Raw genomic sequence first — 16,157 nt, forward strand, 5'->3', positions numbered from 1 at the left:
GACCTGCCATGGCTGACTAACTTCGTGTAGATTACTGCCATCAAGCAACCGAAGCAAGCTCAGGTTTTGATGTTGTCCCTTAGCCACAAGTGCACGTCTTGCTTCCTTGTAGTAAACAGTCCAACCTTTTGTTAGTCGTCTTATTCTGTAAATCTATCTTGACTCCGACCAATAATGGTCCTGAGATGAGAAGGTCAATGAGCCAAACTAACACCAAAGAACGCAGGGCTCGCTGGCACTTTTAATCACATAAAGCAGTGTCTAAAATACTGTGCAGAACTTTAAAGCATCATTTAATTCTATTCAGTAATGAAAAAGGGTCCAAGGAAGTGTAAAATATTTACTACATATTTTCAAATTATAGACAATGGCAATACAATCATATCAAGAATATTGGACACAAAACATAACAGTATAAAGATATGAAAGCACTTATTTGCACAAAATAATATCCGCTCATATTGACGGAAAGATTGTGGCTGCCAAACTATTCGGCTTTCATTATAGCAAATCTTCCAAGGGAATGCATCAAAGGGTGCAGTAAACAAGTATAGTTGCTTAAAAGTGAAATTATTCCGCATGAACACTGTATAAAGTGCGAGACAGTTTGGTAACCAACAAAAAGCCCGAACAGTGAAGAAGTGTCATCTATGTCTAACACATTTTAAGACCACATTGTTACAAGACGCTTCTGTAGATGGCACCAGCTGCACCAGCAACTCGGCGACACACCCTCCATTGTCAGAACAGCATGCTAGCCGCGATTGAGCTTCTCAAAAATGCGCAGAGCGCACGAGCCCGACGGTCGCCCTCTTCCTCACCCTCATATAAACAAGGAGCAGACGACTCGAATTCCGCGGTGGCCCCTCTTGAGTGCTACGCAGCAGATCCATCCATGTATTCCAAGTAATCAGACCTATGTAGCCCAGACTAATAATTAATTGTTCAATAATCTCCATGTAAAAGAAGTCCCCAGTTAAGTAACCCTAGGTTAGACAGGCATGAAACACACATCATTTTGGTGAACAGAAATGAAACAAGCTGAAACAATCTGCAAACAAAACAGAGCACATCGCAACACTGCAGGTCTCTAAATTGAAATCTAATGCCATATGTAAGTGAATACAAGGAGAGCTCGAATTCATTTTCTATGGGTGCTTGCAATTCCTTCAGTGAAAATCTTACAAGAACAAGTGCCACACATAGTAAACAAGTCTATTTGCGTGAAAGTGAAGTTCTTTAACACACAGATTATACAAAGTTCTGGATAGTTTGATGAATAACGAATAACACCAACAGTCAATAAGCAGCAACCATGACCCACACATTTTCAAGACCATGCCATTTTATGTACAAAAAGAAAGTACAAACAATTTAAGTGAAATAGAGCGCAACATAACACTGCGAGCCTTTATAAACAAGTCTAATGCCATCATGTACAGGAATACGAGGGGAGCTCGATTTGGTTCCCCATGTCCCCTTGTAATAAATATGAACTGGATTTGACAGTTTTTCCTTCCTCGGGATGCCTTCTGTGTTGAGCGTTGTATAGCTAGTCTGTGGACAGCCACATTTAGGAGAGGTAATTAAAATACAAATAAATATGCATTGCCAAAACAAAATGACAAGCTGCTGCAGTGGCTCAGTGGTTATGGCGCTCGAACTCGGACCTGAAAGACTCAGGTTTGATCCCAGCTGCAGCGGCCGCATTTAAATGGAGGGCAAATGTTAAAGCTCCATGTACTGTGAGAGGTCAATGCACGTTAAAGAACCCCAAGTGATTGGTCAGGCTGGAAACTACAGGAAACTAGCCTGCGTTAATATGAGGGCTGGTGTTACCATTAAAGGAGGGATGGGGAACAAACCAGTTTAGTTCAGTCGTTCAGTCGTGTCCGACTCTTCGTGACCCTATGGACCATGTGACGCCACGCTTTCAGGTCTCTCACTATCTTCCTAACATCACAAACTTCATCTGCAGCACCTCGAGGATGCCATCTAACCAACGCGTTCGCTGCCTACCCATTCCCCGGCGGCCCTCAACCTTTCCCAACATCAAATCTTTCTCCAACGACTCCTCTCTTCTCATCAGATGACCAAAGTAGCTGAGCTTTAACTTTAGAATTTGACCCTCCAGTGAGCAGTCAGGGTTTATTGCTAACCTGGGTCTTTGCTACGCATTCTGCCGTAAGATCTCCAGGTGGTCGAAATTATTGCAGAGCCCTCCATTACCACACCTTTCTCTCCCTCCTCCATTCCTTCTTACATAGCACAATACAAGTGTGTATCGAGAAGTGAGATACTTACTGAGCCATTTCTTTTCCCAGTAACCAATTATTACTACAATTCATTTTGTGGTAATCATGAAGTGGATTTTTGGTAATACAGGATTTGTGGAGATGACCAAACAATTTATAATGAAATCAACCTGATAAAATGAAAAAACGAAATTAAAGCAATGTTTTTATTAATGAATGCACAGCAGCACTTCAGACATGGTGCCTTGTTGACCAAAAAAAGCAATTGACCTGAGTAAAAGCCACCCCACATTGATGACACTCGGCTGCGATTTGTTGTCATCACTAGCATTTCGTCAAAGCATTATATGAAAACTTGTCAGAGCCCCTATTTATTTGTATTTACTGAAACGTGCTGTTAGGCAATTTGAATTACTGAGAGTCAGCTATACATGAACACATGCTGGTACAGTATCCATCTATGTGCTGTGCTCTGTCAGTGCGCACTTAAGAGCCCCAGGTATTTGTAATTCCGCTGAGGCCTCACAGCCCGAGTGGCTTTGGGACATTAAACCCATCAAACCAAGCGATACCCAAAGTGCTAAAATTCAGCAGTAGCGATTTGAACCAAAGGTCTCAGTGTCGTAGCTTGGAGCAATAGCTTTGGCTCTGTTTTCTAGCTGTAATGGCCACTGTAGTGGCTTAGTAATTATGGTGCTTGGCTGCCAACCCGATGTAACTCAGCAGCAAGCCCTCTCACTACGCAGAGGGAATGCAGCCCGTGCCAGCCAGGCACTGTGGTCTCTTGTAAACCCAAGCATAACCGTGCTATTGCTCATGATACTAGGTTCGATAGGTGAACTACAATGTTTTACTTCAGCCTCGTTCAACTTGGTTGGGAAGGGGCACAAAGACAAAACTTCTAGAGTTGCACTCCAAGGCCACACACTTTCTCAGAAGAACATGAGGGCTACACATTACAATGGCACCTGCTCGCGTTCCTTCTCTGAGTGATGAGAAGGAAATTCCTAGCTGGTTGTCCCTAAAAGGAGCGCTTCGCACCAGTTCCAGCTTTTCTACCAGCACCAAATACTGGGGCAGCAGGTGCGAAGGATTCCCTTCAAACACAGCAAGTGCTTGTATAACGCCCAAGGAACCATCCTGTAACTGTGCAACACAGTTCACTCTCTTGGGCATCTTATACTCTTCAGAATGCCAGAGAATTCTGTTGAGCTGGAATCTGTGGTAATAAGTGACTTTTGGAGGCAGATATCCTAAGTGGTTTTCCAGAGCTACCTCTAGCCTGATGTTACCACCTGAGCCACTCTTTCACTGATAAACAACTACACCCCCACCCCCGGGGAGTGCCACTCCAGTCCTGCCCATGGTCTGCCGGCCAACCATCCTTTCAAAAAATGTCTTTGCTTCAGACACTACGATTTTGTCTGCCCACAAAGCAAGGTGTTGCCACCAAATGAAAGTATGCGTTATCTGCTCGGCAACACACTGGGTCCCATAGAAGTAATTTAAAAGAATGGCATTCCGTCCTTTAAAGGGAAAGCAGGACGTTGCCCAAAGAGGACCCCAAGCTTCCACAGAATCTGTCAAATGTAGCAGCTGGTGAACATTGTATGACATGTTTCCTTGCCATACAAAGTTCCAATTTGCAACACAAACTTTTCGAGCATAACCCTTGCTTCACGAAGGTCTTGCTCGGTGATCTGCGCTTTAAGCAGCAAATATATTGCGTAAGAGAAGCAAAAATGTTTAAAAAACTGACGGGGCAGAACTGGTTTCAGGACAGTTTACCCATAAAAAAGCAAAAGAGCCCGTAACTCTGAAGCCTTCCAATAGGCTCGGTCCTCAAACCGCCTGAGGGTGCGGGTTATCTCTGTTGGAGGTGGTATTGCCAACAACAGGCTATTTAACTGTGATACTTTGGTTCCGATGTACCAAGGGCAGTCATGGTATTCACTCTCTAGCCAGAGTTTAAGCAGCTGTCGCATGACGCCAAGGCATGCGCAGTGCTGATAATCTGGGATGAAACCATCCACCACATCAAATCGAGGAAGGGTCATGGCAAGGCAAGGCCCTTTAACTCCATTAACAGGCTCTGAAGGAGTGCCCTTCTTGGCCTCTTCAAGATGGTCCACAGCAGTCCTGCGCTTCGGAGCGGGATCCATATATTCATAAGAGGAACCCCCGCGATGGTAACACCAGCCGCACCCATAAAAACTATTAAACTGTTTGCAGTTCCGCACTGCTGACCGAGCAACAGCATCCACTGAACATGCAGCTGCAAAAACCCTAACTCTAACTCGTTCCCCATTTTTTATGAAAGAAAACCCCAATGAAAGCTCCTGTAGCTTCTTTGTAAAGGGTGTAAGGAGGGTGGTCATGTTTGGTTTGGTAAACCAAACCAAAGGGCAGGCATAAGCATGTTTTGCTTGCGTACTTTGGGGTCCAAATGCAGTATTTGGCACTGAACAGGCCAGATGTCAAACGCTGATTTTTCAAAAACTCTAATTCCGTCTGTATTTCATAGAAGTGAATTATCATTACTTGAAAACTCAGCAGACAGCCTGGCATGTTCAATGCCATCTCCTACATCTCTGATCATGCAGTCTCTTTCAACTTGAGGTACCCACTTCAAATTCTGCTGTGCAAGGACCTTTTCAATCTGCTCCTTCAAAGGCATCACAAGAAAGAAAGGGCAAGAGGCTATATCAATATCCCGCTCGCAGTTTTGGCAGTGAAGTTTAGTCAGAGGAGTCGACCTCCCCAAGTACCCTGCACAATCAAGGCAATAGAAATGCTTCTCTGCACCAGGTACGTGTGCACCTAAAGCCTTAAGCAGCAAGTATTTGGACCTTGGGGCTTTACCCGGGCTAATAATGTTCATCATGTCCAGTACGTCTGCTATGGCTTGGTCACTTAATTTGTGGCGCATCACGTAGGACAGGACAAGGGCTGCCACTTCGGTTTTTCCATCGGCGAATGGGATAGCGGCTCCTTTAGCTCCGTAGTCGTCGGAATCCTAAAAAAATCCCAGATGAGTTATAAAATTCATGCGGCAAAGGCAGTTCAACTGCATGCACCTCACAACCTGGTCGTTTTTTGGCCCAGTTGCAACTGGCAGCCTGGTATGGGCAGATGCTGGCAACCTAGCCACCTCTGCCTACCTTGATCACACAATTCCGTCTGTGACAGACTGGCACAGACTTCAAATGGTCGGTGCTGCCAATGCGCCAGACAATTTTTTCTGACATGGAGGTATTGGAGTTCGTGTGTTAGAACTTTAGATATTGCACTAATATCAGTTGGGGGAAGACATATTTGTCCCTACTGAATTTAAATTAAAAGCTATTAAAACCAACACATCGACAGATGCACCCCTTTTTCACAATCAGTGTAATACCACAGAGTGTTCCTACAGGAAATTCTCACTGGTTTACATTTGTTAAAATTAAGTTTCATCTGCACTGTGTCAAATTGCAGTACTATCAGACTAAACGAGGTTAGAAATCAGAAACGTTAGTGATATCAAAATATTACTTATGAACAAGAATCAAGATAAAGGTTATCATTTACAGGACACATGAAAGAGACGGGCTGTCTGGCCCCGGAAGTGTTATATTTGCACTTCATGTAAAGCTTTAGAGTGTGAAGATACCAGTATATTAATTTTCCTCCACTGCATTAGAGACTCTGCAATAAAAATTACCATTTTTCACATATAATGAGCTCAGTTACAATTATTGTTTTGCTGAAAGGTGTGTCTTTGCAATTGGCGTTCTATATGAAACCTAAGCATTCCAGCGTTTCCGAAACTGAGCATGCTTACCCGAGAACCTCCTCTCTCTTCATGCGCAGAGGTGTCTGTATCAGTTGGCAAAGCTGGAAGTACTGCCATCTCTTCCTGCTTTGATAAAAAAGAAACGCCATGAGTCCAACGTTCATCTTTTGCCTCACTCAATAGTAGCTTAGCTCAGCTTTATTTTCAAAATTATTGAAGCAGCCTAGAATCTTGCCATTTTGAATGGCAATTTTGCTGCTGCTGCGAGGAATAGCAAAACAAGTACCTACATTTATTCACCTCGTATGTGCTGCACTGACAGCATAGCACACTGCTCAAATCATCAAACGACAGTTGTAAATGATTCAATATTGCATGGGAGCTCTTAAAACCCATTAGGAGGAGTAGAACAGTGAATATAACAGGTACAACGCCAGGGCAAGCCTCAGCCATATACCATATCACTAGGCTGTGTACTTCCCGGTTTTAACTGAAAAAACGGAAATTAGAACTGCCACTAAAAAAATTGATGGAATAGGCTTAAACAGAAAAACACTCGTTTTTGGCATGTTCATGCCAGCCTAAGTCCTATTTTTGATGAAAAATTAACTTTCTTCTCTTCAGAGTAGAGAAATGGACTACAATGGCAGTCAGAAAGGGGGGGGGGGGGCTACGCCATGCCAGAAGCCTCATTGCACTCACATGAGCATCTTTGCTGCAGCAATGAACCATTTGAAGAAATCTAAGTGCCAGCTTTGCTACAAGGTTTGTTTTTCAACCTAAGAATTCATTCCCAGATGACACTCTTGGATTTTTCATGGAAGTAGTAGTAAGATATATGCTACGAGAGCTGCCGGAAGAATTCAGTTCATCAAAACAGATCTAGAGACTTGATCGTGGTGCGGGGCGAGGGCAATATAAAAGAGCTCGATTCAAAGTTCCGCAGTTATGGCAGTACACGGTGGTTGCTGTTGTTGAGCCTACTTTGTTTTAGAAACTGCAGGCATGTCACTGGCTAGTATTAGCCCAGCATCTTTGCACATTTCAGGTTTTTCTTTGTCAAGCACTACTGTTCAGTGAGCATTCTCAAAATTGCGTGCTGTAAACACGAAAGAGCACGCTGGCATGGCTGATAACAGTCTATGTGCACCTGCATTTAATGCCTTTGCTCCAAGGTGAATAAAGTTTTTGACCTTTGTACAGAAATCTTCTGTACTTTGGGATTTTTTCTCAACAATAATCCCCATGTTTTACAGTTTGCAACATGCAACTAGCCAAAAACACCAATTTCAAGATTGTATATAGACGCCGAAAAACGCCAAATTTTCGAAAAATAAACATCGGAAAGTACACAGCCTACGTATAACCTCGTGCAAGAGCTACATCCATACTTAGGCCGTACATTTTCGATAACTGAAAAAAAAAAGTTGTGAAAACAAAATAGGTTTATTACCCTTTAAATTCTCACCTTAGCAATCATACAGCTTTAAAGCTTTAGAAAGAATCCTTATATATTCAAAACTGACAAACAAATACCTTGAGACATATATGCAGACCTCGACCATTTATTGGGAATCAATGAGAGGAAAACAGGGGACGCCTTTGACTGAAAACTGACTGACCGGATTCGCTACACAGCACTTCACCAATCACAAGCCACAAAGTATCCCCTAGTGTCGCTGTCAGGAACAATTTCGGGCCCTGAACAGCGTACTGAATTTTAGCCTTAGCATTGCTGGAGTTTAAAACTGACTGTTCACAAGTGAATGTGTAGCATATATTACTTTTTTCAAACAAATTTCTCATATACATAATCGAATGTGCAATGCAAAAATAACTTTAGAAAGTGATAGCATTGCCAATGATTAGATACTTCTCTTTTATGCCTTTTATGACCACTATAGTCTCATGAAATTGTAGCTTGTGGCAGACACAAGTAATTGAGTGCAGCCAGGCCATAATTATTGCATACTCTCATTGTGACATAATTATGTGTTGCTGTCTGTGGCACAGATGCCTGTGGCCACACCTTCGCTTCTCTCAGAGCCACATGCGGCGACTCCTAATGGCTGGACTCTGCACATATACAGCTCCGAGTCTACTAAAATGTTTGTTTCTTTTTCAGTGGTTACTTAACTCCTAAATTAGATCAGAAAAGAACAGTTCATGTTACACCCGCTGTGATGCGTGGGAGATGACAGAGGCATGACATGAACCTTGTTAAAGCTTTTTATGTTTATCCACATTCCTTCTTAAGCAATGATGATAACATACTTTCTAAATCACTGCAGCCACTTTTCGCATAATTATTGTAACATCACTGCTTACAGAAACTCTGTCAAGGTAGCATAACTTCGGCACTCTTGCCGAGATAAAGTTTAAAAAGCTTCGGCGGGGTGCACATTAGAGCTGTGTCACTTTCTACTCATCAAAGTGTACAGGGCATCAAATGCTCTTTTGTGATGTGGCTTGGGGATTAAAGGATGTGAAATCAAAAGATGATTAAAGAGTATTAAAGAACTGCTGACTTTTTGGGAGATGTCCTCACTGTTTCCGACTATAGTGACCACTATTGATGACTACTCTCCTTTACAATGCTCCGTGAGCATGACAAACAGACCTCATTGTATTGTAGTGTGCACCATAGGAACTATGTAACATGGTAAGATTAAGCTCAGTCTCCTCTAAATGTGCTCATTTTCCCCCTTGGTCAAGCTTTTTCCTTGTTTTAGTAACAGCTCAGCAACATACTCTACTTTGCTGTGGGCACTTAGCCAGCTCTGCGACTCAGTGTCAGCTTCCTGTGCGCGAAATGAAGGATTTGAACCTTGCATGTTTTCAACATCGCACTCTGCTAAAATTTCTCTAGCATTAAACTTTAATGTTAACTTTTTTTTGCTATGCTCAATGCTTAAGAGGAATTACACGAAACAAGCACAACACAGACAAAAGCTTCTGTAAAACATTTTAAAAGATTAAAAATCACTCTAGGTCGAAAGCTAAAACTTTATTTTACCTGAGGTGGTCACGATCTCATTCAGAAGAAGGCCATTCACATCTGTGCCTAATGGCAAGGAACCTCCTGCTTCAGCCTAGTGTGAGAAAGATGGAGTTATCAGTTTAATATTTTTCCAGTAGTAGCTAACAATCAGGACAAAAAGGTTCTTAAGAGACAAATAAAGTAAAGGAAAATATTTCAATTACTAAATAAAGCCCTACAAAGAAAGACCGCAATGAAGATGCCATGTGAAAACTCAGTAAACTGTGTTGTTATATCAATCCATCCTGTGAATTGGACACCAAGCTGCATGATCCGAAATTTATAATGCGCAATTATGAAGTTCCTTGGATCAGAGGCAGCTGAATCAAATCCAATTACTTAACTTAACAACTATGTGCTACGCACATTCTATGCCAAAAACGTTTTACACCTGCCATGATTCCAGCAGCTCTTCTGCATCCTTGTCCTTATCGGTGCTCTGGGTATCGTGGCAACAAGGAGAACAGCCGTTAAGGTACGTCAGCGACTTCCACCAAAACTGGGGCAGACCATTAACATATTGTTACGGACGACAAGGAAGAATTCGTGGGCAGTAGCGCAGGCAGGAGCGCTCGCGCTAGGCCCGCAAAATCATTAAACGTCATCTACCATCGCCATCGGTCATGTTCTGTCTCCTGTCATCATCGGCTCGCCGCTTCGTAACATTTGGCTGGAGGTGCGGCGTACGACATCCCCATCCTCGCCTTGGAGCATCTACGCCATCTTCAAGCCGGAACCATCACCGAGGGCCCAGGGACATCGCCGAGCAGCTTCGCCCCAGCCCTTCAAGCCCAGACCTGAACAACTACCACCGCCCAGCCCCCAGCCCGGACCTGGAGACAAGGAGAACAGAATGACCAATCAGAACTGAGACGAAGGACCCGTAAGACCCGAGACGAAGGACCCGTAAGACCCGAAGGAACCGATGGACACGAACACGCAACCCCCGCCCAAGCTGCCCGACGTGACCTCGAGCCATCGGTCCCATGGACTCTGGTGACGGATGGTTGACAGCTCCAGGGGAGGCGGATCACCCATGCATCAGACATCGTACCGGCAAGCCGTTCTATTCTTCCTTCTTCCTCTTCCTCGAGCATCCAGATACGCCCATCATCATGCCATCAAATCATTAACATGGCTAAACTTCCTCGTCCACGATCGGGACGATCGCTCGGTGGCCCCGGGTCATGTTACGGACGACAAGGAGACGTGAGCAGTAGCGCGGGCAGGAGCACTCGTGCTAGGCCCGCAAAATCATTAAACGTCATCTACCATCGCCATTGGTCATGTTCTGTCTCCTGTCATCATCGGCTCGCCGCTTCGTAACAATATATTCAAGTAAAGCTGCAAGTATATTTGATTTTGCTCTTTGTAGAGTTTAACGTCCCAAAGCGACTAAGGCTATGAGAGACACTGGAGCAAAGGACTCCGGATATTTCAACCACTTGTGACTCTTTAGCGTGTACTGACCTCGCACAGCACAGGAACCCGTTTTGCATTTCGCCTCCACTGAAACACAACTGCTGTGGTCCCGTTCGAACCCAGGTACTCTGGTCAGTAGTCAAGCGTCTTTACCACAGAGCCACCTCGCCAGAGACAAACACAGAGCTCTGTACAATACCTAATGCTACATAGCTTATTTAAGGTTTGGCAGAGCTAAAAAGAGGAAATTGGGAGTGCAGATACTTGTTGCGACTACACTTAATCACCAAAGATGTTTAGGACGAAGCACGATACTAAATACTATACAAGGCATATAAGCATGATGTCAATTTGAACTCCAGCATCTAAGAAGTGAAGGATATGTAAGAGCATGGTTCATTGTGTATGTACCACCTTATGTCAAACCATGCTGCAAAATAGATACCAGGCCGCATCATTTGAGGAACTCCCCATTGTGCAAGTATGAAGCTCTTTGAAGTGGAGGCAAGTGAAGAAAATCTGTAACCACTTTGTAGTTTTACAAGTTCATACAGTGAGCATTCTCTGCCAAAAACTTTAGCTTTCATACCTGGTATGAATTCTCAGGCTCTTCCAACAGCATTTCCTCACCAGCACTATCGGTACCCTGTCAGGAAACCAACCAGAAATTAGACTATAATACCTACCTGCTGACTTTCAACAAACACAAAGCAAGCGCTAATGTTCAAGGAGTTAAAGTTCTGCCAGTCTATTCTGCGACTGAGAATCTATGTCATGCTTAAACGCTGTGCAGGATAGCCTGAGCATATTCTCAGACAAATCATAGACAAACTGTTGCAGGCATCTTCATATGGTAACCACATGATATTCCTTCTGCCACATACCAACTACACTTTGCCGCTGTTCAAAGCAAGCGAGGAGGGATGCATTCTCAAAATCTTAAAGCACTTGAAGCATGCTGTGTGGTGGTTGTAATGAAAACCACACCAGCCCACTCAGCATGCAATCTTGGGTTAAAGTCCTGACAACAACATAACTCTTTTTGCCAAAAACTGACTGATCAGTGGCTGCTCGCGCGCAGGCATTTGTGGACAGTGCTCGGACACTTGCGCGTGAGCGACGGGAACTCGTTGTGCTTTTTGTATTTTGTAAATAATGTACAAAGCTGCCCTGTCCTTTCTTTCTATCGCTCCCCTCCACCTATCCTCTCCCTCTCCCTATCCCTTTTTCTTGCTCGCCGGCTGCCGCTCAGGTGCTTCAGATTTTAGATAGCAGTTTACGCGGCTGGCAACACTCTTTTCCTACTTCTTGATTAATAATAAACTACTACCACCACCACCAAATCCCACTAGCTGATTTTCCAGTAACGAGGAAAACCCTTAGGACATTGAGATAGCTTGAAATTCACTATTTTACTATACTGATGAGTTTTGCAAATGTCAAATATTCAAAACCTATGTGAAACCTTTGGCCACAGTTTACCACAAAACCACTTTTTTTAATTACTATATCATCATCACCAGCCTTAATATAACTGCAAGGCAAAGGCCTCTCTCATATTACTCCAATTAACCTGGTCCTGTGCTAGCTGCATCCACTTGACTCGGCCCTGAAAACGTTTCAACCTCACCCACCCACCTAACTTTCTGCCGCCCCACTTTATGCTGACTTTTGCTTTCTTTACATGCAAACCTGTTTCAACATTCTGTCACCTTTATGCACTTTTTTGGCCAGCATACTGCCACTACTTTCTCAGAGCAGCTGGGGTATTCATCTCGTTGTCCCTCTGGGGATGCAGCTAGGAAAAGGGAGGAGGAATTCTGGTCGTTCTTGAATGACACATAGCATGCCTAAAAGAAGAGCAGCTAATTCCACGTGGAGTATATGCTCTACTCCGCTACTGGAAGAATCGTCCGCTTATGCAATGGAACTATACAGTCCCCATATGTTCAATTACCATCCTTGCCCGTTTCAATGTAATAGCGCATTGCATCGATGGCTGTGTAGTCATCCCAGTGGCAAAATTGTTCATCTGCAGCATAGAATGATGTAATCAAGGTAGAAAATCCTTGCACTGTATAAACATCTCAAGCAAATAATTTTACTTTTTTAAATTTTATTTTATGCCTGATGGATTACACTTATTCCACTGCAGGAATAACAATGTGGCATCATCTTTCGTTTGCACGCATACTCAAGCAAATGGGACGCTCGCCGAACAGCGGTAAAGAACCAGTTATCGCTTGAAAATAGAAAGCCTGAAAAGGCTGCGACAAACAATGCGTTTTGCAATAGCCCTTTATGTAGCTCTACAGCACCGCGAGCACGGTAAGCGCTAACTTCGAGTATACATACGGACGTCAGCTTTGACAAGCTTCGTCCTAGCACGAGCCCACGCTCCAAATAAACATTGCTGGGAACGCGCATTCGTCGAGTGACAGGAAAGCACAATCGTAGTGGTGACGAGGTCACGTAGTGGTGACGAGGTCGACACAAATGAAGGGTCGATGATTGCACTAAAGAAACTCTTTATTTGGGCTGACTTGCGCCCGCAAAAGAACTAAGCAACTCGGCGGCGGCGATAGCAACAAACGCGCTCGTCGGTCGTCGAACAAAGAATGCCCGTCACACTCGGCAACGCTCAATTTAAAGGCTGCACAGAACAATCTAGATAACGTCGCAAGCAGCTACCAGCACGGGCTGGAACATTGTGGAAAGACACGCGAGTGGCCGGAACCTTCGAGACAGATCTCGGTGCACCTTGTGCTACAACAAAACTGATAAAGGTGTGACTCGCGGCATCGAGCATTAACAAACAAAGATTACGGAACTGATACGCGGTCCAGAATCAGAGTGATAAGCCTGTATGCCGGCGGCTGTTAAAAAACAACAAATACTGTTTTGAAGGTTTCGCGGCATTACTCCCCCCTTAAGAAAACATCGCCTCGATGTTCAAAACAAAGGAACTTAAACATAAACACTGCAAAGTTTAAACACCACAGATTCTTTAACGCGCGTAATATGGCTTCAGTCGTACAACATGTACAATTTCTGGGCGTGCGCGTCGCCGTTGTGATGCTGATGTTCCGTCGGGAATGACTTCATAGTCTAGTGGTCCGACGCGGCGAAGGATTTTGTATGGCCCAAAGTATCGACGCAACAACTTTTCACTTAATCCGCGACGGCGAATTGGTGTCCAAACCCACACTTGGTCTCCTGGATTGTACTCTGCGTGGCGTCGTCGTAAATTGTATCGTCGGCTGTCGGTGCGCTGTTGGTCTTTAATACGCAGCCGTGCGAGTCGTCGGGCTTCCTCTGCACGCTGCAGGTAGGCGGCGACGTCAAGGTTGTCTTCGCTGGTTACGTGCGGCAGCATTGCGTCGAGCGTCGTCGTGGGCTCCCTGCCGTACACAAGCTTAAACGGGGTCGCTCTGGTCGTCTCCTGGACTGCCGTGTTATACGCGAAGATCACGTACGGCAAGATGGCGTCCCAGGTCTTGTGTTCAGCGTCGACGTACATAGCGATCATGTCCGCGATCGTTTTGTTCAGGCGCTCCGTAAGGCCATTGGTCTGGGGATGGTACGCAGTTGTTCGTCGATGGCTTGTGTGACTGTATTCCAGGATGGCTTGCGTCAACTCTGCCGTAAACGCCGTTCCCCTGTCCGTGATGAGCACTTCTGGGGCGCCGTGTCGCAAGAGAATTTGTTCGACAAAAAACTTGGCGACTTCTGCCGCGGTACATTTGGTAGTGCTCTTGCTTCGGCGTAACGGGTAAGGTAGTCAGTGGCCACGATGATCAACTTGTTACCCATAGACGAAGATGGAAAGGGGCCGAGGAGATCCATCCCAATTTGTTGAAAGGGCAGGATTGGGGGCGGAATCGGGTTTAGTAGTCCTGCTGGTCTGAACGGCGGCGTCTTGCGTCGTTGGCACTCACGACACGTCTTCACGTAGTGGGAAACTTCGGCAGGCAGTCGCGGCCAGTAATACTTCTCCTGGATTCGACGCAACGTGCGCGCAAATCCGAGGTGGCCTGCTGTGGGCTCGTCGTGCAACGCCTGCAGAATATCTTGCCGAAGGGTTTTAGGCACTACGAGAAGCTGCGCGGTCGTGTTGGGTGCGAAGTTCTTCTTCACGAGGAGGCCATTGCTTAACGTGAAGGACGATAAATGTCGCCTGAACACACCAGGAGGGGAAGCGGTCTTTCCTTCCAAGTAATCGGCTAGCGCTTTCAGCTCAGGGTCTGATCGCTGTTGTTCTGCTAAACTGCTGGCGCTTACCGGTCCCAAAAAAGCGTCATCGTCATCGTCCTTCGGGGGAGCATCGACCGGAGCGCGGGATAAGCTGTCTGCGTCGAAATGCTTCCGGCCCGATTTATAGACTACAGTCATGTCAAATTCTTGTAGTCGTAGGCTCCATCTGGCAAGGCGGCCGGAAGGATCTTTCAAATTAGCCAGCCAGCAGAGCGCGTGATGGTCGCTTACCACCTTGAATGGTCGGCCGTATAGGTATGGACGAAACTTAGAAGTGGCCCAGATGATTGCAAGGCACTCCTTCTCGGTCGTCGAGTAATTGACTTCGGCTTTTGTGAGGGATCTGCTAGCGTAGGCGATTACTTTCTCCTGTCCGGCACTCTTCTGGAAAAGAACGGCTCCTAGGCCCACTCTGCTCGCGTCGGTGTGAATTTCGGTCTCGGCGTTTTCATCAAAGTGGCCAAGTACAGGAGGGCATTGCAGGCGGCGCTTAAGTTCGTCGAAGGCTTCTTCTTGCGGCGCTTCCCATTTAAAAGGTACGTCAGCCTTTGTAAGCTGCGTCAACGGTTCGGCGATCCGCGAAAAGTTTCAGACAAATCGTCGATAATAAGCGCACAGCCCAAGGAATCGGCGCACAGCTTTCTTGTCGGCAGGCGGTGGGAATTGTGCGATTGCAGCTGTTTTCTCCGGGTCTGGGCGAATACCGTCCTTGCTAACGATGTGACCTAGGAACCGGAGTTCTTCGTAGGCGAAGTGACACTTCTCTGCTTTTGGCGTTAGTCCCGATGACTTGATGTCTTCCAGCACTGTCTGTAGTCGTTTTAGGTGGTCTTCAAAGTTTGACGAGAAGACAACAACGTCGTCCAAATACACCAAACAAATTTGCCACTTCAAGCCTGCCAGAACTGTGTCCATTACTCGTTGAAACGTGGCTGGTGCGGAGCAGAGGCCAAATGGCATCACCTTGAACTCATAAAGGCCGTCTGGTATGATGAATGCGGTCTTTTCGCGATCTCTTTCGTCGACCTCAATTTGCCAATATCCGCTCTTCAGGTCCATCGATGAGAAGTACCTTGCATTGCAGAGCAGGTCGAGAGTGTCGTCGATGCGGGGAAGCGGGTAGACATCCTTTTTCGTTATGCTATTCAAGCGGCGGTAATCAACGCAGAAGCGAAGTGTGCTGTCTTTCTTCTTGACCAAAACGACTGGTGCCGCCCAGGGGCTGTTCGAGGGCTGGATTACGTCATCACGTAGCATTTCCTCAACTTGATCGCGAATGGCCTGGCGTTCTCGCGGCGATACACGATAAGGGCTTTGGCGCAGAGGTCGGGCGTGTTCGTCCGTTATAATGCGGTGCTTGGCCAGTGGTGTTTGTCGTACCTTCGATGATGACGAGAAGCACTCCCCGTAG

The 16,157-nt window shown here is 45.5% G+C and overlaps 1 pseudogene; it reads right to left on the reverse strand.

The window, feature by feature from the left end:
* Positions 1-4,038: 4,038 nt before the first annotated feature.
* LOC146187072 (uncharacterized) lies at positions 4,039-5,241 on the reverse strand (annotated as a pseudogene).
* Positions 5,242-16,157: the final 10,916 nt, after the last annotated feature.

The sequence above is a fragment of the Amblyomma maculatum genome, chromosome 6 (assembly GCF_055883805.1).
Source record: "Amblyomma maculatum isolate TAMU_Amacu chromosome 6, ASM5588380v1, whole genome shotgun sequence".
In the NCBI taxonomy this organism is placed as follows: domain Eukaryota; kingdom Metazoa; phylum Arthropoda; class Arachnida; order Ixodida; family Ixodidae; genus Amblyomma; species Amblyomma maculatum.